This window comes from Aquarana catesbeiana, linkage group LG01 (assembly GCF_042186555.1).
Source record: "Aquarana catesbeiana isolate 2022-GZ linkage group LG01, ASM4218655v1, whole genome shotgun sequence".
Taxonomy (NCBI): domain Eukaryota; kingdom Metazoa; phylum Chordata; class Amphibia; order Anura; family Ranidae; genus Aquarana; species Aquarana catesbeiana.
In genome coordinates, this window is record NC_133324.1 from 591,312,359 (window position 1) to 591,334,299 (window position 21,941).

Below are 21,941 nucleotides of genomic sequence, written 5' to 3' on the forward strand. Positions count from 1 at the left end.
AGTGCGAAAAAATGGGGCTAACAAGAAGGAAAACATCCCAACATTAGTGGTGTCACTGAAAGGAAAAAAAATGTCCTTGTGTCATTGGTGTCTCTGCAAGGAAAAAATGTCCCTGCGCCAGTGGAGTCACTGAAAGGAAAAAGTCCCTGTATTAGCGGTGTCACTGAAATGAAAATATGTCCCCCTGCGTCAGTGGCATCAGGAGAATTGGGGCTGGATTTGTTTCTTTGGGGAAAAAATGCCCCTGTGTTGGTGAGGTCAGTAGGATCAATTGGCATCTATGAAGTGGGATGCAGGAGCCAAAGGGTTCTCTGGGAGCTCAGTTTAAGCGCCCAAAATCTTTTGCCTTCAGTAGGCTGCTATTGGATGAAGGAGACAGCAGAACCCTCTCTCCAGCAGCTATCAGGTCTTAGCTCCTTCTCACAGAAATGAGAGTGCAGTCCTAACTCACCATGCACAGCTGATTTTGCAGGCATGCAAGAGCAGATGCGCTGAGCTATACAATGTGCATTTGGGGTCATGCACCCATCCCTGTTAATATTGGCTGTGCACTAGAGTCCACACAGCCACTGTGTATCATTTGTTAGGGGCTTGTTACATAGTAGGAGAGGTTTAAAAAAGACAAGTCCATCAAGTCCAACCTATGTGTGTGATTATATGTCAGTATCACATTGTATATCCTTGTATGTTGTGGTCGTTCAGGTGCTTATATAATAGTTTTTTGAAACTATTGATGTTCCCCGCTGAGACCACCGCCTGTGGAAGGTAATTCCACATCCTTGCCTCTTACAGTAAAGAACCCTCTAATTTTAATGAGTGGCCACGTGTCTTATTAAACTCCCTTCCGCAAAAAGATTTATCCCTATTGTGGGGTCATCAGTACGGTATTTATAATTTGAAATCATATCCCCTCTCAAGCGTCTCTTCTCTAGAGAAAATAAGTTCAGTGCTCGCAAACTTTCTTCATAACCAATATCCTCCAGACCCTTCATTAGCTTTGTTGCCCTTCTCTGTAGTCACTCCATTTCTAGTACATCCTTCTTGAGGACTGGTGCCCAAAAGTAGACAGCATACTCTAGGTGGGCTGGACCAGAGTCTTGTAGCGCGGGAGAATTATTTTATCTCTGGAGTTGATCCCCCTTTTTAATGCATGCCAATATTCTGTTTGCTTTGTTAGCAGCAGCTTGGCATTGCATGCCATTGCTGATCCTATCTACTAGGACTCCCAGGTCCTTTTCCATCCTAGATTCCCCCAGAGGTTCTCCCCCCAGTGTATAGATTGCATTTATATATTTTTACCACCCAAATGCATTATTTTACATTTTTCTACATTAAACCTCATTTGCCATGTAGTTGCCCACCCCATTAATTTGTTCAGATCTTTTTGCAAGGTTTCCACATTATGCAGAGAAGTTATTGCCCTGCTTAGCATTGTCCACAAACAGAGATTGAACTGTTTACCCCATCCTCTAGATCGTTTATGAACAAATTAAATAGGATTGGTCCCAGCACAGAACCCTGGGGAACCCCACTACCCACCCCTGACCATTCCGTGTACTCCCCATTTATCACCACCCTCTGAACTCACCCTTGTAGCCGGTTTTCAATCCATGTACTCACCCTATGGTCCATGCCAACGGACTTTATTTTGTACAGTAAACATTTATGGGGAACTGTGTCAAATGCTTTTGCAAAATCCAAATACATCACGTCTACGGGCCTTCCTTTATCTAGATGGCAACTCACCTCCTCATAGAAGGTTAATAGATTGGTTTGGCAAGAACGATTCTTCATGAATCCATGCTCATTACTGCTAATGATACCGTTCTCATTACTAAAATCTTGTATATAGTTCCTTATCATCCCCTCCAAGAGCTTGCATACTATTGATGTATGGCTAACTGGCCTGCAATTCCCAGGGATGTATTTGGGGCCTTTAGTTTACACTTGACTACATTTCTAATGCTTAACAAATGCTCCTATAGCATTTGTATGGCGTTGGTATGGGCATCAGACTGGCATCAATGAGCTTTAGCATGGGGCATTTTACAAGAGTTAAAAACACTCCCTAAAAGCCCTTTGGGCGGTTTTTGAAGCGTTTGATGAGCGTTAAGGTGTGTTAAAACTGCTCCACAATGGAAAGTGACAGAAATAAACTCGTTTTAATGCCCCGCAACTGTGCCACAAAAGCCTGCCAGAGCATTTGCTGAGGGTTAGCATAGACTTGAATTAGAGGCGTTGAAGGGCTTCAAACGTCTCCTGACTCGACAAGAGGCTTCAATATTGAAGCAAAGCGACGCTAATGTTTCATGTTTTTTATAATGTGAACAGCACTTTGTGCTGTCAAATGCATTATTTGCATAGGCATTTGAGGGGCGTTTTTAATGCCCCTCAAAGGCCTGCTTTTTATGCCAGTGCTCATGACCTGCTCAACAGACAGCAATGACCTCTTTAGCTAAAAAGGAGGTCCGAAAACGCTTATGCTACAATCTTGCAGCCTGGTATGAAATCAAGGAGCTTCCAAACTGTGCTCTCCTCTCCACCACAACAGATTTGTGAGATGAGAAAAACAAGGAGGAACCAATAGCATAATATTGCTTAGTTTTTTGTTTAAACAAGAGTAAACCATAAAAATGCCTACTTACATTGTTGTGTGCCTATGCGCCGGCACTAGGAGATAGCACCTGTTGGCCGAATAGATGACGCACTCTGCCCTGCTCGCGCTGGGAATCGGCATGCTTTCCACTGCCGCTGAAGAATAAGTCGGAAGCTGGGACCCGGAAACTAAATGATCGGGAGGCGTTTCAGAAATGTATATGCATATAAAAAAGGCCTGCCTCGCAGCCCATACACACGAGGCCTGCCTCGCAGCCCATACACACGAGGCCTGCCTTGCAGCCCATACACATGAGGCCTTAAAAAAAAAATTTGATTTGTCTTTATTTACAATTTAGGACCCAGCATAAGTCTTAACCCGATCCACATTTCACTTCTCTATTTACCTCAGAAACTAGCATCTCTGCATTTCTCATTCTTTATAGAAACTCAGACTGTCATTAGGAGTATTGTGACGTTTTCACTTTTAGAAGAAAGTCAGTGCTGACGTACTGTATATTGAATAGTACAAAATAACCCAGCAGCTACATTCACAAAGGTTAAGATTCTGTAATGAAAACCAAGTTAACAAAAGCAGCTTGTTCTAAAGTGGTTGCATCATTTTCTCTGACCTTTTTGGAATCAAATAACTCCACTTAAGTTCTAAAATGTGTCTGGCCTGCCCTGAATAGCAAGTAAGAGTTTAATAATTAAATGCTAATGGAGTAGATTTACTAAAATTGGATTAGAGAGTAATGTATAGCCAATAGCAGCAATAGTCATATTTCAGTTGTTGTTGTCTAGTGCTGAAAACAAACTTGTTAAAGACAATAAAGACAAGTTCCTTTCTTAGAGTTCTTTTATGTATTAACAAATCAACCCCAGGTGGTATTTGGGATGACAACGTTCTCTGACCTTATGGCTACTCTAGAGAGGAATATTCTGCAAGGGTATGTTACTTTGCACCTTTAAGAATAAGGACAAAGTCAGTGATAGGTTTATAGCTCAGCATCAGAGCCGAGTACCAAAAATACTTTAAGAAAAAAAAAAAATGGGGGTTAGTTAAGTGTTAGTTAAGTAGTTGTCCAAATTCAGAAGCAAGCTTGAGGTTGACTTTAGTATATTTTGGGATTTTTATCCTGGCCTGTTTTACAAACTTTTTCTCTTAAGATAAAATGATTTTGTGATGTGAGAGAACAATTTTTTTCAGCCTACTGAAGCAATACTGTGTACCAGTCACCCCACACTAGTCATATACTGCCTACTTACTATTGAATAGGAGCCACTACGCGTCCTATTTGTTGCTTAGTGTCCCTGGCACTGGATGAGAGGAGACTTATCAGGTAGCTCTTTCATCTTAGAAGTATCAAAAGAAGCATAAAAGAAAAAAAAAAAAAAAAAAAGTATCACCACATATTTTAAATATTTACTAAATGCATCAGAAAACCAAGTGCATGCAGCACTTTGTCCCGTTTCAATGTGTCCTGTGGTTGCTGAGCAGCATGGTTCAAATTCCTAACACATGCAGTACTGCTCTAAATCACTGTCTCTCTCACTCACCGTGGCATATCTCCTAACTTCTGAACTTCAGAATGAGGGACACTTATGGAGGAAGAGACAGGCAGTGCGCTACGTGCATTACGGCAAAAGTGGGTGTGACCAAACTCTTAACGGTGGGAGGGGCTTAATGGGTACAGTGTTTAGGCGAGTTTCTGGAGTGCATTATGTACAGGAAGGTGGGTTCTGGAGAGTGCTATGTACAAAGTACGGGGCTCTGGAGTATGTTATGCACAAAATGCAGGGTTTTGTAGCATTATATACAGAGTGCAGGAGAGTGCTAGGCACAGAGTGTAGGGTTCTGGAGTGCGTTCGTACAGAAAGGTGGGTTTTGGAGTAAGTTATGCACAGGGTTCAAGTGAGCGCTAGGTACAGAGTCCATTCATCTATTCACATCTCACCTCTCCTTGGCTTTAACCTACACACACACAAAACACACACCTCTCCTCTGCCCTCCCCTTCCCCAAAGCTCTACCATATTCCACGATTACCTATTTAAAAGTACCTTTCTGTAGCTGGCTCTGTCACAGTTTCATCCTCTTTTTCAGTGCACACTCTTCTCATTTTTGACTCTTAACTCCCCTCAACCAGCAGAAAGGAGATAAGAATTATGGTGCAGCTCACCTCCCCTCCTTCATTCTTGTCTCAGCTCTCAGAGCAGGGAGGCTGCTATAGTGGGGGGAGAGATGTTACTTTTAATTGCAGAAGCCATGCTGTGAGTGTAGGGCTACCACATAGCTGGAAAAAACCCCGGTCAGCAATGCATGGGCTGTTTCCCTATACGCTGATTGCTTGAAAAAGGGGTGGGTAGGGCGCTGGAAGTTTCAATATAATCAACTGATGCAGTGATGCGGGACAAAGCCCTTGTACAGTGGGACAAAAGTATAAATGTGGGAAAGTCCTGTCCAATCAGGGACTGTTGGGAGGTATGCACAGTGTACATATAGATGCATCCGCATAGTCCCCATTCGGGACCACTGGCTTGATCACAAGGAAGCTGCGCAGCATGGTCATACAGCTCACCTAGCTCCCTCCACTGATGTCTACTCTACTAGCAAGAGATAATTGATAGCACCTGTTTATTCAGCAGGTGCACACTGGAGACATGTGCCACCATTTAGAACAGCAGAGGTCAGGGTTTAGATCCATTCATATCACAACTACTAACTGTTCATTCACAATAGTAAACAAGTCAGAGCCCCGTAATGCTATCTGCTGGCTAATAGGGTGAGACTTGGATGCAACTTTCGCTTTTACCAATGACAATGCACAACTGTTGCTTTTAAAAACATTCAGGTTTTTAACACTGAATTTCTCCAGTCAGGAAAAAGCAGTTCAGGAGTGCCTAGTGTGCATGAGATCTAACATGCCTTTAAAATATGGGCATGGAACTGGGCCCTTGGGTTGGCCAGAGGCAAATGGAGCTCTGAGCTTAACTTATAACCATAAAGCTAATATAGAACAAGTTTCTGATGTTTTTTGTATGCACAATTGAATTTATCTTAAAAATGTAAAATAAAGTGAATTCATTGGCAATTTTTTTTTTTTTTTTTAGCTGTGGTTATAGTAGGGAATAGTTTAATAGAATTTTCCTTCACTTTCTGCCCATGGAAACAAAAAAGTTAAACAAAATCAGAAGTTTTGACATGTTGTCCTGTTGTGACAACTATAAAAAGTTGGGGCCCACACACAGCAATACAAACGCACGGGGGTTCTAATAGTTCCTTACTGTATCCAAAACTATTGCTTTGGGGATGCATACATTTTAAATAGAATAAGTATTCATTGCGAATATCTTCCTGACAGGAGTACATTCTCTACCTAGCTCGGTGAAGGTTTATTGCAGACATTCACAGATGCACATACCTAATTTCCTTTCCCTCCGACTATGCTCCATTCAGCCACTGGAAGTGATATGAAAACCGTGTAAGCTTTCAGAGGAACTCCCCATTTGACAACGCTGATTGGCTCAGTGCTATAACTTGGAGTGAGTCACATGATCCTCCATGCCTGAGTGTACTGGGTACTTCCTTTAGCCACTGGCAGTAAATAAAGCAGCAGCGGAACGACGGAAAGGTACAGCATGTATATGCTTTTGGATTAGGAAGGTAGTAAAGCAAACCTGTCACTTTGAAATGAATGGACAATTTGGTTTGATTTAAAGTTAAAATACCCTAAGCTTATATTTGGATACCTTTATAGCCTCGTATTGCATGAAGTATCTCCTAAGCACTAAATTATGGAAGTATTCATGAAAAGGTGTATTAAAAAGTACATCTCCTAAATGGTACATTAAATAGAATTAAGAGGATTTTGTTACACCTAGAAATAAAGTGATAAGATCAGCCACTTTAGACAAAGCCAAACATGACCCCACCCAGGTGCTTACATAGCTCTTCCTAATGGCAGAAGCCTTTCCCATGGTCTCGGTGCCGATAACCGCTCTGGCACTACCCACATCTGTGCAGGCAGTATTGGAGAAGATTTCAACACGAAGACTGCATACGTTTGAAGAGACCCCCTGCCATCGGGAAAAGGTAAGTAAGCCCCTGTTCTAGATTAGAGAAGGTGTGCCAGTTGCAGTTCTATATAGCATGTCAGGTATAATAACGTATTCATGGGGTTACAATAGGAGCTATACTTTGCACAATTCCATTGAAACTTATATTACAATAAAATGGCCATACATGGGAATATACACTCACCGGCCACTTTCTTAGGTACACCTGTTCAAATGCTTGGTAACACAAATTGCTAATCAGCCAATCACATGGCAGCAACTCAATGCATTTAGGTATCTAGACTTAGCCTCGGTTCACACTGGGACGACTTGTCAGGCGACCTAGGTCGCCTGACAAGTAGCGTCCCGTTCAGTACAATGGAACCGTTCTAATCGGAGCGACGCAAGTCGCTCCGACTTAGAAAAAGGTTCCTGTACGACTTTGGGGGCGACTTGCATAGACTTCTATACAGAAGTCGTTTTGCAAGTCGCCCTGGCAGTCGTGTGCAGGTCGCCTCGGTGAGGCGACCTGCAAGTCGTGCCGCCTCTGGTGTGAACCGAGGCTTAATGAAGACAACTTGCTGAGGCAGCAACTCAATGCATTTAGATATTTAGACTTAATGAAGACGACTTGCTGAAGTTTAAACTGATCAGAATGGGGATGAAAGGGGATTTAAGTGACTTTGAATGTGGCATGGTTGTTGGTACCACACAGGCTGGTCTGAGTATTTCAAAAACTGCTGATCTACTGAGATTTTCATGCATAACCATCTCTAGGGTTTATAGAGAACGGTCCGAAAAAGAGAAACTATCCAGTGAGCAGCAGTTGTGTGGATGAAAATGCATTGCTGATGTCAGAGGAGAATGGGCAGACTGTATCGAGATGATAGAAAGGCAACAGTAGCTCAAATAACCACTCATTACAACCAAGGTATGCAGAATACTATCTCTGAACACACAACACATTGAACCTTGAAGTAGATGGGCTACTCCTGTCAGCTAAGAACAGGAAACTGAGGCTACAATTTGCACAGGCTCACCAAAATTGGACAATAGACGATCAGAAACATTTTCTGATCTGATGCGTCTTGATTCCAGCTGCAACATTTCGATGGTAGGGTCAGAATTTGGCATAAACAAACAACATGAAAGCCTACCTAAGTCTTGATGCTGACCATGTCCATCCCTTTATGACTGCAGTGTACCCATCTTCTGATGGCTACTTCCAGCAGGATAATGCACTGTGGGGGTTATTTACGAAAGACAAATCCACTTTGCACTACAAGTGCACTTGAAAGTGCAGTCGCTGTAGATCTGAGGGGGACGTGTAAGGAAATTAAAAAGCAGCATTTTAGCTTGCACATGATTGGATGATAAAATCAATAGAGCTTCCCCTCAGATCTACAGTGACTGCACTTCCAAGTGCACTTGCAGTGCAAAGTGGATTTGCCTTTTGTAAATAACCCCCAAATCAAAAAGCTCAAATAATCTCACCACCGGTTTCTTGAACATGACAATGAGTTCACTGTACTCCAATGACCTCCACAGTCACCAGATCTCAATCCAATAGAGCAGTGGTTCTCAACCATGTCCTCAAGTACCCCCAACAGGCCATGCTTGCAGGTTTTCCTTTATCTTGCACAGGTGCTTTAAATCAGAGTCAATGGCTTGGTATTTTGGACAGATATTTTATCAAAGAGAAATTCACAAAACAAGGCCTGTTGGGGGAACCAATGCAACAGAGCACCTTTGGGATGTGGTGGAACTGGAGATTTGCATTATGGATGTGCAGCCACTGCATGATGCTATCATGTCAATATGGACCATGTTCTCTGCATTTCCAACTTCTTGTTGAATCTATGCCACAAAGAATTAAGGCAGTTTTGAAGGCAAAAGGAGGTCCAACCCGGTACTAGCCAGGTGTGCCTAATAAATTGACTGGTGAGTGTATCTCCCCGATAATGACAACCAGGGAGATACATGCCCAACTTTGAGTGTCTCATTTCAGCACCTATGGCCTATGCACACTACTTCTAATTCTTCACTCATCTAAATGAATCAGAAGTGGATCAGGTCCCACTCACAAGGAGACAGTCCAAAAGGTTGGGAATATCTCCCTGTGTGATAAGAAACTCTTGAACTGCCTGAAGTGCCCTAAATTACCTTATGCCTTGTTTCCACTGAGCGGATCGGTTTGGGTTGGTACAGTTTGAATGGCCTAGAATGGTCCGGTCTATTCAGGTGAGCATTTCCACTGCAAGTGGGACCCCAAGGGGCCATACAGGGTTTAGAAAAAAATGCCTCAGTATAGCACAGCAGAGGGTTTTCTGTCAGCCAATCAGTGGAATGTATTGTAGCTCCGCCCTAACCAAACGGAATGGAGCGGTACGGTTCAGTTGTATGGACCGCTTTCATAATGGAAACACCCAAAATAGCGTACCGAACTGATCCGCTCAGTGGAAACGAGGCATTAGAGACAACCAGACAGTGTCAAGTGATGCCTGAAACTGAGAACCCTGCTGGTATTGATTGGACTGTTCATTGCCCCCTACAGAATGATAAAACAGCATATTATCCAATTACAGTAAGCTAATGCGGTAAAGTTTCACTTACAAAGAATACCCAATCACAGTCAAAAATCACACAACAAAATGCTTGCACATGATTGGACCATAGAAGTCAGCAGAGCTTCACCTCATTCACTTAACTCTATGGAAAAATTCCCTTGCAAAGGGTAATTTCCCTTGCAGAGTGAACAGTCTATCTGCCTTTAGCGAAGCAACCCCAATAGTGTTAATGAAGAGAATATAGAATGACGTACAAAATCAATATTTTTTTCTCTTGTGAATGTCAGCAAGCTGCACCTTTCCCTTTATTGGTAGTTACACCCACTGCAATCTGTTCCCTTTATCTAATTGAAAACATATTCAGTACTGGCAAAGTTTCACAGCTAGAATTTATGAAGGAATGGGTGAGGCAGAGCGCTTTAGCACAGCAATGAACTGAACAGTCGAATATGAGAACTGGACCATCAGTGGCTTATATGCAGTCCTAAATCCCTCTGTGGAGCAGCTTCAAAGATCATATCCCCACATTGAAAGTACACTTTGTAAAGAAATTTGCTTGATTCCCCCCCATCAACACAGACAGTGTTGAATGGGGATTCCCTCCCGCCAAGCAATTGTATTCTTCCGGTGGGGGGGTTAGGGAAGCTGTCCCTGCTGGGAGAAGACAGTTATTATTGCTAGCGGCTATACAAGCTGCTAGCGATAATCGTATGTAAAAATCCAGCAGGCTGGTTGTACCCAAGTTGATCCATCGATCACCTTGGGTACATTCAGCCTACCCATACATGGTTCAAACCATCTATGGCTCGCCTAAAGGCCCGTACACACGATACGAAAATCGGAAGTAACATTTCATCCGAACGATCTGCTGATTTTCGGATCGTTAGTCTGGTGTATATTTTTCGACAGTCGATTACGATTTTTTGTCTGACAAAATCTGGATGTGCAGACTATAAAATTTTTGTTGTTTGTGAACTCAAACATCCGATTTTCGTTTAATTAGTACGGTTTTCTTCAAAAAAAAAAAAAAAAAATATAAAGGAGCAAGACTACACATGCTCAGAAAGGAAGAAATACATACAAAACATGAAACACATGATGTCACTTCCAAAGTTGAGAATTTTCGCATGGTAAATGACCTCTTCACTTTCAACATGAGACTAGCATGCAACAAAAAATGGACGGTCGTGCAAAAATCTGATGGTGTGTAGGAGGCTTTACTCACACATTGTTATCTGTTACTTGTAAGCCCCCATTCATGTTTTTTTTTTTTTTTTTTTTTTTAAAGAGTTTTTCTACTCATTTCCCTATGCCAAAACTATGCTCAACACACAGAATCCCATTCACTGTCCACACATTTATGCTCTGTTGTGCTACTCCCTATGCACAAAAAAGTTCATGAGCTTTTTTAATAACATATTCAGGTGTTATGGGCCCCAGAGACCTCAATGGGAGCTCCTGTAGATGCCGGATTCATGCCTGTTTGCTTGTGTTTTTCCATCTGAAGAACTCCTGTCCTCCTTGAGAACTACCCAGCCCAGGTAACATGTAAAATAGTACCAATTGTATAAAAGAAGATAAACAGCAATCTAAAATATTTCAGTTTGCTACAATCTTGCAACCTACTATTTAGATACACACTGATACCATGTTTATTAAACATTGTACACTCTTTTCCCACCAGATTGATAGATAAACTAGTTCTTTTTTCCAACCACAAGTCAAACAGCTGCCCATACACAGTTCCCAGTTCATAGCTTATACTACTCCTCTGGTTTGTGATTCCTAATCACACATGAAAACAAAGCCAAGGACATGAGCCTGTACAAGTTAACAAAAAAAAGTAAAAGAATTTGATCAAAGTACAAGAAGGATGACAGAAAGCAAAATAAAGTTCACTTACTGCACAACTGTGTTCCAGCCAGATCTATGAGTGCAACAATTCAGAATGAAGGGAGGGCACACAAATCCTGTCATTAGAGTTGTTGGGCTGGACAAAACATTTCACATGTATACTTCCACTCCAGAGGACTGCCTACTACTGAGTAACAATTCCAAATGTTAGGAGTTCACTGATCAGAGGCACCATCTGCTGAATGATTGTGGTATTACATTGTCCATAAAATGAAAGGGACGGTTGTGTAAGCAGATACCAATAGAATTTAAAACGTTATCGTAGTTTTCACAATGGATGCGCCGTGCAAATTCGCAAACCTGTTCATGCGAACTGATTGTGGAGCGTATGTTAAGTTAACAACACCTATGGTTGCCACCTCATCCCTTTAAACCGAAACACATATTAATTACACAGTTTTTGTGGCTGATTAAGGTGGTAATTAAACTCACTTGGTACCTTATCTGCATTAAATTAGCTTCAGAACCTGTGTAATTCAGAGGTGTTCGGGTTTAAAGGGATGAGGTGGCAACTCTAACGACACCCCACAATCAAAAAAAAAACGCAGCACGATTTGCAGAATCAAATTGCATAGGTGTGAACACCCATGCGATCCGATTCTGGTGCGGACCAAAAAAAAAAGAAAAAAAAAATGGTCCTGCACGAGTTTGGTTCGAATGCGATGCAAATTCAGCCATGCAGTTTGTATGGCTGAAATTCGCATTGCCCAGACATCGCAAGTGATCTGCACCACAATGCGGTGCGAATCACATGCAATATCTGGCATCGAAGCAGTGTGAACCGCCCCATAAAGTGAATAGGTATAAAATCACCATTGTCTTTCTTCCTGATTATAACACTCCAAAATGATCTGACTACTTGTATTTATGTAAATTGTATTCTTTGTTTTTCTATTTGTGATTACATCCGAAGACATGCTGGTAGGTTAATTAGTTTCTGTCTAAATTGGCCCTAGTATATGAATGTGAGTTAAGGACCTTAGATTGTAAGCTCCTTCAGGGTAGGGACTGATGTGAATGTACAATGTATATGTAAATCGCTGCGTAAATTGACGGCGCTAAATAAGTACCTTAAATAATAATAATACTAATATTAATAATGATAAGATTGTATTTTTCTATAGATGTTTATGCTCCTGAAGAAGTGATCCCTGTCGTGAAACATGTAGAGCAGGGGTCTCAAACTGGTGGCCCTTCAGTTGTTGCGAAACTACAAGTCCCATGAGGCATTGCAAGGCTGACAGTTACAAACATGACTCCCACAGGCAGAGGCATGATGGGACTTGTAGTTTTGCAACAGCTGGAGGGCCGCCAGTTTGAGACCCCTGATGTAGAGGATCACGTTTGGACCTACATCTTTTCTCCCCATATACTTGTGGGGTTTACCTGTTCTTTGTTTGTATCACTTGTAACAGTATGCAATAACCATTTTATATATTGTTGTATCAAATGTCCTTTTTTTTTTTTTTTGTCCCTTTTCAATAAATCAATACTTTTATACTTATTCCGTCAAAATCCTTGGGTACCGAGATAGTCCACAACAATTTTTGTTGTCATGGGGCAATTTTTGGAGTAGCCCCTGACACACCCATTTTTCATCTTTCTTCCAGATACAATTCCATCAAGTTTTTAATTTTTTTTTGCTTGTTATTTTTCTAAGTCACTCAACCTAGATAATTATGCAGCAAGCAAAGTCACCATGAAGTCATCAATATTGATCTGCATTCTTTGTTCCAAGTTTTTTCATTCAGAAAGTATTAAAACGAATACAGTTCTTGCAGTCAAGTACGCATCGTTTTCAGGAGAGGTAAGTAATGCATCTACAAAAGTAAATAGCCTTCCACTGGTTTTCAAGCATGTATCATTAAAGTGATTGTAAAGGTTTGTTTTTTTGTGCCCCTTTTGAATTAATTAAAACTGTGTTTGGCTATGGCCAAAAAAGACATAATTTATATGCTGCAGCCTATCGTTAGGATTACTGCTGCAGTTTTTGTTTTTGTTGATTCTGTCAGTAGGTCAGCTGATTTACCTGATTTTAATCACTTCAGCCCCGGAAGGTTTTACTCCCTTAATGACCAGGCCATTGCTATACGGCACTGCGTCATTATAACTGACAATTCGTGCAACAAGTCGTGCAACGTTGTACCCAAACAAAATGTATGTCCTTCCACCCCCCCACAAATAGAGCTTTCTTTTGGTGGTATTTGATCACTTCTACGGTTTTTATTTTTTGAGCTATAAACAAAAAAAGACAATTTTGAAAAATAAACAATATTTTTTACTTTTTGCTATAATACATATCTCCAAAAAAATGTAAAAAACACAAATTTCTTCATAAATTTAGGCCATTATGTATCCTTCTACATATTTTTGGTAAAGAATATCGCAATAAGCGTATATTGATTGGTTTGCGCAAAAGGTATCGCGTCTACAAACTATGGGATAGATTTATGGACTTTTATTTTTTTACTAGTGATGGCGGCAATCTGTAATTTTTAGCGGGACTGCGACATTGCAGCAGACAAATCTGACCCCAAATTACACTTTTTTGGGGACCAATGACATTATTACATTGATCAGTTCTATAAAGATGCACTGATCAATGTATAAATGTCACTGGCAGAGAAGGGGTTACTAGGGGGCGATCAAGTGTGTTCCTTGGGTGTGTTCTCACTGCAGGGGGGGGTGGGCTTACTGGGACATGACAGATCGCTGTTCCTGATCAGCGATCACTGGGAACAGAAGATCTCTGACATGTCCCCTTTCAGAATGGATCCCCTTTCTGCCTCTGTGCACATCGTTTGCGGGCGGTCAGGACCCGTGTGCACGCGCCCCCAACCTCACATGCACGGACCGACATACAGGTAGGTTGGTTTGCGCAGGAGAGCTGGCCTGCCGCAGTAAAAGTACGGTGACTGGTCGGCAAGGGGTTAATGAATACTGTTCATTCTGTGGCAGTAAGCTAAAATGGCTGAAATTTTAACAAAATGGTTGCTTTTGATATTATGTTCTTGCTTGTAAAAAATTCTGAGTAAAATTTTATACATGTGATTGTGATTAGCAAATAGGCTACTTTCACACTGAGGCAGTTTTCAGGAGTTTTAGCGCCTATAAAGCGCCTGAAAACTGTCTCTCATGCCTCCCCAGTGTGAAAGGCCGTGTGCTTTCATGCTGGGGCGGTGCGCTTGTGGGACTGGAAAAAAAGTCCTGCAAGCAGTATCTTTGGGGAGGTGTAGGAGCGGTGTATACATCCCATGACAATGTCTTTGTGAGACGAAGCGTATGTCAGAAGGTTGACGCGCTGACGTCATCGCTGACTACCTCGTCCCGAATGGTTGACTGCAAGCTGGCCGGCTGCTGCCATTGTTCGTTGTTTATGCTTTTATCTACAATACGCATGTAAGTGCAACTTTTAAATATCATTAAAACGTGTATTTTAGCGATTTACACTATGGAGAGCCATTGTTTTATTATCTTTTCGGGTCCTACCTACTGATTGCAACCCTGTAAGTTTTTGGCTCTTCATTGAGAAGCCGTGGTGTGACGCTGCTTACCATTGATTGTCAGGCTACTTACAAGCTATCCAAAGCTTGCCATCTGGTAAGCGTTTAGCACATACGGTGGTGGATCTTCTCACAAGTCGCTTTTTGTGTGATCGTCTAGCCTCACTTCTATTTGTCTGGATGAGTTTATTCACGGATGAGGATGAGCTCCAGCGTGTTCACATGCTGCATGTGGAGAGCCCGCCAGGAAGTCGGCACGGCGCAGTGCTAATCACAGGCAGGGAGACATTTCCCGATCTCTGCAGCAGCACATCAGGAAATGTCTCACTGCTTGTGATTAGCGCTGTGCCGTGCCGACTTCCTGGCGGGCTCTCCACGTGCAGCATGCGAACACGCCGGAGCTCATTCTTATTCACGGAGTTTTCATTATTTTCAGTGTTGGGACTAGGGATGAGCTTCGTGTTCGAGTCGAACCCATGTTCGACTCGAACATCGGCTGTTCGATCGTTCGTCGAATTGCGAACGATATGGGCCGTTCGCGCCAAATTCGTGTGGCGCGTCACGGCCCATAATTCACTGCGGCATCGCAGTGCATTGCTGGCTGATGATTGGCCAAGCATGCACTATGACCCGCATGCTTGGCCAATCACAGCGCCGCCTGAACAGAGAGCCGTAATTGGCCAAAGCCAAGGAGGCTTTGGCCAATTATGGCTCAGGGGATTTAGTACACGCCCCACACTATATAAGGCCGCCTGCACGGCGGCCCTGTGTAGTGTGTGTTCCGGCGTTCATTGAGAGAGAGAGAGAGACAGACAGTGACATTTGATTTGAGTTAGATAGATTAGGCAGAACAGTCAGTCAGTTAGCTGCACTTACAGTGTATTGTGTATATATATGCATCCCAGGTGTTGCATATATATATATATATATATACACTGTATTCAGTTTAGCTAGATCCGTTCTTGTTATCTTCCACAGTCAGGCAGCTAGACTATTTACAGTTAGTGCAGTGCGTCCTGCTCACAGTGTTCAGCTAGATCCGTTCCTGTTATCTTCTTACTGACAGGCAGGCTTGTCTTGTTACAGTATATACAGCTACCTGAAGAAAATTACTGGTGTTCTTTTGATCCTATTAGTACCACAGTCAGGCAGCTAGACTATTTACAGTTAGTGCAGTGCGTCCTGCTCACAGTGTTCAGCTAAACCTACAAGTTAGTGTGGTGTGTCCACCTCACAGTGTTCAGCTAGATCTGTTCCTGTTATCTTCTTACTGGCAGGCAGGCTTGTCTTGTTACAGTATATACAGCTACCTGAAGAAAATTACTGGTGTTCTTTTGATCCTATTAGTACCACAGTCAGGCAGCTAGACTATTTACAGTTAGTGCAGTGCGTCCTGCTCAGTGTTCAGCTAAACCTACAAGTTAGTGGGGTGCGTCCACCTCACAGTGTTCAGCTAGATCCGTTCCTGTTATCTTCTTACTGACAGGCAGGCTTGTCTTGTTAGAGTATATACAGCTACCTGAAGAAAATTACTGGTGTTCTTTTGATCCTATTAGTACCACAGTCAGGCAGCTAGACTATTTACAGTTAGTGCAGTGCGTCCTGCTCAGTGTTCAGCTAAACCTACAAGTTAGTGGGGTGCGTCCTGCTCACAGTGTTCAGCTAAACCTACAAGTTAGTGTGGTGCGTCCACCTCACAGTGTTCAGCTAAACCTACAAGTTAGTGCAGTGCGTCCTGCTCACAGTGTTCAGCTAGATCCGTTCCTGTTATCTTCCTACTGACAGGCAGGCTTGTCTTGTTACAGTATATACAGCTACCTGAAGAAAATTACTGGTGTTCTTTTGATCCTATTAGTACCACAGTCAGGCAGCTAGACTATTTACAGTTAGTGCAATGCGTCCTGCTCACAGTGTTCAGCTAAACCAACAAAAGTTAGTGGGGTGCGTCCTGCTCAGTGTTCAGCTAAACCTTCAAGTTAGTGCGGTGCGTCCTGCTCACAGTGTTCAGCTAGATCCGTTCCTGTTATCTTCTTACTGACAGGCAGGCTTGTCTTGTTACAGTATATACAGCTACCTGAAGAAAATTACTGGTGTTCTTTTGATCCTATTAGTACCACAGTCAGGCAGCTAGACTATTTACAGTTAGTGCAGTGCGTCCTGCTCACAGTGTTCAGCTAAACCTACAAAAGTTAGTGGGGTGCGTCCTGCTCAGTGTTCAGCTAAACCTTCAAGTTAGTGCGGTGCGTCCTGCTCACAGTGTTCAGCTAAACCTACAAGTTAGTGGGGTGCGTCCTGCTCACAGTGTTCAGCTAAACCTACAAGTTAGTGTGGTGCGTCCACCTCACAGTGTTCAGCTAAACCTACAAGTTAGTGCAGTGCATCCTGCTCACAGTGTTCAGTTAGATCCGTTCCTGTTATCTTCTTACTGACAGGCAGGCTTGTCTTGTTACAGTATATACAGCTACCTGAAGAAAATTACTGGTGTTCTTTTGATCCTATTAGTACCACAGTCAGGCAGCTAGACTATTTACAGTTAGTGCAGTGCATCCTGCTCACAGTGTTCAGCTAAACCTACAAGTTAGTGGGGTGCGTCCTGCTCACAGTGTTCAGCTAAACCTACAAGTTAGTGTGGTGCATCCACCTCACAGTGTTCAGCTAGATCCGTTCCTGTTATCTTCTTACTGACAGGCAGGCTTGTCTTGTTACAGTATATACAGCTACCTGAAGAAAATTACTGGTGTTCTTTTGATCCTATTAGTACCACAGTCAGGCAGCTAGACTATTTACAGTTAGTGCAGTGCGTCCTGCTCACAGTGTTCAGCTAAACCTACAAGTTAGTGTGGTGCGTCCACCTCACAGTGTTCAGCTAGATCCATTCCTGTTATCTTCTTACTGACAGGCAGGCTTGTCTTGTTACAGTATATACAGCTACCTGTAGAAAATTACTGGTGTTCTTTTGATCCTATTAGTACCACAGTCAGGCAGCTAGACTATTTACAGTTAGTGCAGTGCGTCCTGCTCACAGTGTTCAGCTAAACCTACAAGTTAGTGGGGTGCGTCCTGCTCACAGTGTTCAGCTAAACCTACAAGTTAGTGTGGTGTGTCCACCTCACAGTGTTCAGCTAAACCTACAAGTTAGTGCAGTGCGTCCTGCTCACAGTGTTCAGCTAGATCCGTTCCTGTTATCTTCCTACTGACAGGCAGGTTTGTCTTGTTACAGTATATACAGCTACCTGAAGAAAATTACTGGTGTTCTTTTGATCCTATTAGTACCACAGTCAGGCAGCTAGACTATTTACAGTTAGTGCAGTGCGTCCTGCTCACAGTGTTCAGCTAATCCTACAAGTTAGTGGGGTGCGTCCTGCTCACAGTGTTCAGCTAAACCTACAAGTTAGTGTGGTGCGTCCACCTCACAGTGTTCAGCTAAACCTACAAGTTAGTGCAGTGCGTCCTGCTCACAGTGTTCAGCTAGATCCGTTCCTGTTATCTTCTTACTGACAGGCAGGCTTGTCTTGTTACAGTATATACAGCTACCTGAAGAAAATTAATGGTGTTCTTTTGATCCTATTAGTACCACAGTCAGGCAGCTAGACTATTTACAGTTAGTGCAGTGCGTCCTGCTCACAGTGTTCAGCTAAACCTACAAGTTAGTGTGGTGTGTCCACCTCACAGTGTTCAGCTAGATCCGTTCCTGTTATCTTCTTACTGGCAGGCAGGCTTGTCTTGTTACAGTATATACAGCTACCTGAAGAAAATTACTGGTGTTCTTTTGATCCTATTAGTACCACAGTCAGGCAGCTAGACTATTTACAGTTAGTGCAGTGCGTCCTGCTCAGTGTTCAGATAAACCTACAAGTTAGTGGGGTGCGTCCACCTCACAGTGTTCAGCTAGATCCGTTCCTGTTATCTTCCTACTGACAGGCAGGCTTGTCTTGTTACAGTATATACAGCTACCTGAAGAAAATTACTGGTGTTCTTTTGATCCTATTAGTACCACAGTCAGGCAGCTAGACTATTTACAGTTAGTGCAGTGCGTCCTGCTCAGTGTTCAGCTAAACCTACAAGTTAGTGGGGTGCGTCCTGCTCACAGTGTTCAGCTAAACCTACAAGTTAGTGTGGTGCGTCCACCTCACAGTGTTCAGCTAAACCTACAAGTTAGTGCAGTGCGTCCTGCTCACAGTGTTCAGCTAGATCCGTTCCTGTTATCTTCCTACTGACAGGCAGGCTTGTCTTGTTACAGTATATACAGCTACCTGAAGAAAATTACTGGTGTTCTTTTGATCCTATTAGTACCACAGTCAGGCAGCTAGACTATTTACAGTTAGTGCAATGCGTCCTGCTCACAGTGTTCAGCTAAACCTACAAAAGTTAGTGGGGTGCGTCCTGCTCAGTGTTCAGCTAAACCTTCAAGTTAGTGCGGTGCGTCCTGCTCACAGTGTTCAGCTAGATCCGTTCCTGTTATCTTCTTACTGACAGGCAGGCTTGTCTTGTTACAGTATATACAGCTACCTGAAGAAAATTACTGGTGTTCTTTTGATCCTATTAGTACCACAGTCAGGCAGCTAGACTATTTACAGTTAGTGCAGTGCGTCCTGCTCACAGTGTTCAGCTAAACCTACAAAAGTTAGTGGGGTGCGTCCTGCTCAGTGTTCAGCTAAACCTTCAAGTTAGTGCGGTGCGTCCTGCTCACAGTGTTCAGCTAAACCTACAAGTTAGTGGGGTGCGTCCTGCTCACAGTGTTCAGCTAAACCTACAAGTTAGTGTGGTGCGTCCACCTCACAGTGTTCAGCTAAACCTACAAGTTAGTGCAGTGCGTCCTGCTCACAGTGTTCAGTTAGATCCGTTCCTGTTATCTTCTTACTGACAGGCAGGCTTGTCTTGTTACAGTATATACAGCTACCTGAAGAAAATTACTGGTGTTCTTTTGATCCTATTAGTACCACAGTCAGGCAGCTAGACTATTTACAGTTAGTGCAGTGCATCCTGCTCACAGTGTTCAGCTAAACCTACAAGTTAGTGGGGTGCGTCCTGCTCACAGTGTTCAGCTAAACCTACAAGTTAGTGTGGTGCATCCACCTCACAGTGTTCAGCTAGATCCGTTCCTGTTATCTTCTTACTGACAGGCAGGCTTGTCTTGTTACAGTATATACAGCTACCTGAAGAAAATTACTGGTGTTCTTTTGATCCTATTAGTACCACAGTCAGGCAGCTAGACTATTTACAGTTAGTGCAGTGCGTCCTGCTCACAGTGTTCAGCTAAACCTACAAGTTAGTGTGGTGCGTCCACCTCACAGTGTTCAGCTAGATCCATTCCTGTTATCTTCTTACTGACAGGCAGGCTTGTCTTGTTACAGTATATACAGCTACCTGTAGAAAATTACTGGTGTTCTTTTGATCCTATTAGTACCACAGTCAGGCAGCTAGACTATTTACAGTTAGTGCAGTGCGTCCTGCTCACAGTGTTCAGCTAATCCTACAAGTTAGTGTGGTGTGTCCACCTCACAGTGTTCAGCTAAACCTACAAGTTAGTGCAGTGCGTCCTGCTCACAGTGTTCAGCTAGATCCGTTCCTGTTATCTTCCTACTGACAGGCAGGTTTGTCTTGTTACAGTATATACAGCTACCTGAAGAAAATTACTGGTGTTCTTTTGATCCTATTAGTACCACAGTCAGGCAGCTAGACTATTTACAGTTAGTGCAGTGCGTCCTGCTCACAGTGTTCAGCTAATCCTACAAGTTAGTGGGGTGCGTCCTGCTCACAGTGTTCAGCTAAACCTACAAGTTAGTATGGTGCGTCCACCTCACAGTGTTCAGCTAAACCTACAAGTTAGTGCAGTGCGTCCTGCTCACAGTGTTCAGCTAGATCCGTTCCTGTTATCTTCTTACTGACAGGCAGGCTTGTCTTGTTACAGTATATACAGCTACCTGAAGAAAATTAATGGTGTTCTTTTGATCCTATTAGTACCACAGTCAGGCAGCTAGACTATTTACAGTTAGTGCAGTGCGTCCTGCTCACAGTGTTCAGCTAAACCTACAAGTTAGTGTGGTGTGTCCACCTCACAGTGTTCAGCTAGATCCGTTCCTGTTATCTTCTTACTGGCAGGCAGGCTTGTCTTGTTACAGTATATACAGCTACCTGAAGAAAATTACTGGTGTTCTTTTGATCCTATTAGTACCACAGTCAGGCAGCTAGACTATTTACAGTTAGTGCAGTGCGTCCTGCTCAGTGTTCAGATAAACCTACAAGTTAGTGGGGTGCGTCCACCTCACAGTGTTCAGCTAGATCCGTTCCTGTTATCTTCTTACTGACAGGCAGGCTTGTCTTGTTACAGTATATACAGCTACCTGAAGAAAATTACTGGTGTTCTTTTGATCCTATTAGTACCACAGTCAGGCAGCTAGACTATTTACAGTTAGTGCAGTGCGTCCTGCTCAGTGTTCAGCTAAACCTACAAGTTAGTGGGGTGCGTCCTGCTCACAGTGTTCAGCTAAACCTACAAGTTAGTGTGGTGCGTCCACCTCACAGTGTTCAGCTAAACCTACAAGTTAGTGCAGTGCGTCCTGCTCACAGTGTTCAGCTAGATCCGTTCCTGTTATCTTCCTACTGACAGGCAGGCTTGTCTTGTTACAGTATATACAGCTACCTGAAGAAAATTACTGGTGTTCTTTTGATCCTATTAGTACCACAGTCAGGCAGCTAGACTATTTACAGTTAGTGCAATGCGTCCTGCTCACAGTGTTCAGCTAAACCTACAAAAGTTAGTGCAATGCGTCCTGCTCAGTGTTCAGCTAAACCTTCAAGTTAGTGTGGTGCGTCCTGCTCACAGTGTTCAGCTAGATCCGTTCCTGTTATCTTCTTACTGACAGGCAGGCTTGTCTTGTTACAGTATATACAGCTACCTGAAGAAAATTACTGGTGTTCTTTTGATCCTATTAGTACCACAGTCAGGCAGCTAGACTATTTACAGTTAGTGCAGTGCGTCCTGCTCACAGTGTTCAGCTAAACCTACAAAAGTTAGTGGGGTGCGTCCTGCTCAGTGTTCAGCTAAACCTTCAAGTTAGTGCGGTGCGTCCTGCTCACAGTGTTCAGCTAAACCTACAAGTTAGTGGGGTGCGTCCTGCTCACAGTGTTCAGCTAAACCTACAAGTTAGTGTGGTGCGTCCACCTCACAGTGTTCAGCTAAACCTACAAGTTAGTGCAGTGCGTCCTGCTCACAGTGTTCAGTTAGATCCATTCCTGTTATCTTCTTACTGACAGGCAGGCTTGTCTTGTTACAGTATATACAGCTACCTGAAGAAAATTACT

General features: G+C 43.0%; 1 protein-coding gene across 1 annotated transcript in view; it reads right to left on the reverse strand.

Moving 5' to 3' along the window:
• Nucleotides 1–11,275, reverse strand: part of SH2D4A (SH2 domain containing 4A) — a 179,332-nt gene extending 168,057 nt beyond the window's left edge. The window contains exon 1 of the mRNA XM_073598185.1: nt 11,123–11,275. The gene's annotated coding sequence lies outside the window, so the exon portion shown is untranslated. The remainder of the gene's footprint in view (nt 1–11,122) is intronic.
• Nucleotides 11,276–21,941: the final 10,666 nt, after the last annotated feature.